The following is an 883-nucleotide window of genomic DNA, read 5'->3' as shown; positions in this document are numbered from 1 at the left end:
TCCAATTAGAACTGTAGAATGAGACTGGTTTAAAATGTGAAGTAGCTCTAAGCTTAGAGACATCATTAAAGCTACCAAATAACAAGTGCAAAGCATGCTGAGCCCTTCACTAGGGCCTGACATTCCAGTGGCTGATAAGCCTCACCCACAGGCTGTAACTCTTCTTTCCTGGTCCATTAGATTTCCTTTCCTCTAAGCAAAAGATCCTCAGAAACAATAATGAAAAATATGACTCATTGAAGTTGACCTGTATATCAATTCCTAAAGAGATAACAGCCCCACCTCTGAGATGAATATACATGTTGTACTGATTTAATGACTTCCTGTACTTCTAGTAAACCTCACAGGCTCAGATACAACAACAAGCAGGCTCAGATATTCAACAAACAAGAAAAGCCAGACAAGAAACAAATGAATGTTATGTTCTGCTCAACAACAAGCCAATGTAATTTTGTTTTCTCTGGTTTTTTTTTTTTGTCGTTTTGTGTGTGTGTGTGCTGGTAGGTACTAAGACTTTACTCAAGACCTCATGTCCTTACTTGGCTTTTCTCACTCAAGGTTGGAACTCTACTACTTGAGTCACACCTCCATTCATGGCTGTTTGCTGTTTAATTGGAGATGAGAGCCTCTCTGCTTTGTCTGGCCAGGCTGACTCTGAAATGTACTCCTTAGAGCTCAGCCTCCAAGTAACTAGGGTTATAGGTGTACATGACTGTTCTTGGCTCTAAAGGTGTTTGATGTTAGAAATTCAAATAATTGAAAAAAAAGAACTCAAAAAATTAAATCCCCCAACAACAAATTCTCAAAGAAACAACTGCCCAATAAATAAGTGGGCTAAAGTCTTAAAGAGAAACTCCTCTGAAGAGGAAAGAAGGATGGCCAA

The sequence above is a fragment of the Dipodomys ordii genome, unplaced genomic scaffold (assembly GCF_000151885.1).
Source record: "Dipodomys ordii isolate 6190 unplaced genomic scaffold, Dord_2.0 Scaffold176, whole genome shotgun sequence".
NCBI lineage: Eukaryota > Metazoa > Chordata > Mammalia > Rodentia > Heteromyidae > Dipodomys > Dipodomys ordii.
The sequence above is the reverse complement of the archived record's forward strand: the minus strand, read 5'-3'. Positions refer to the sequence as shown.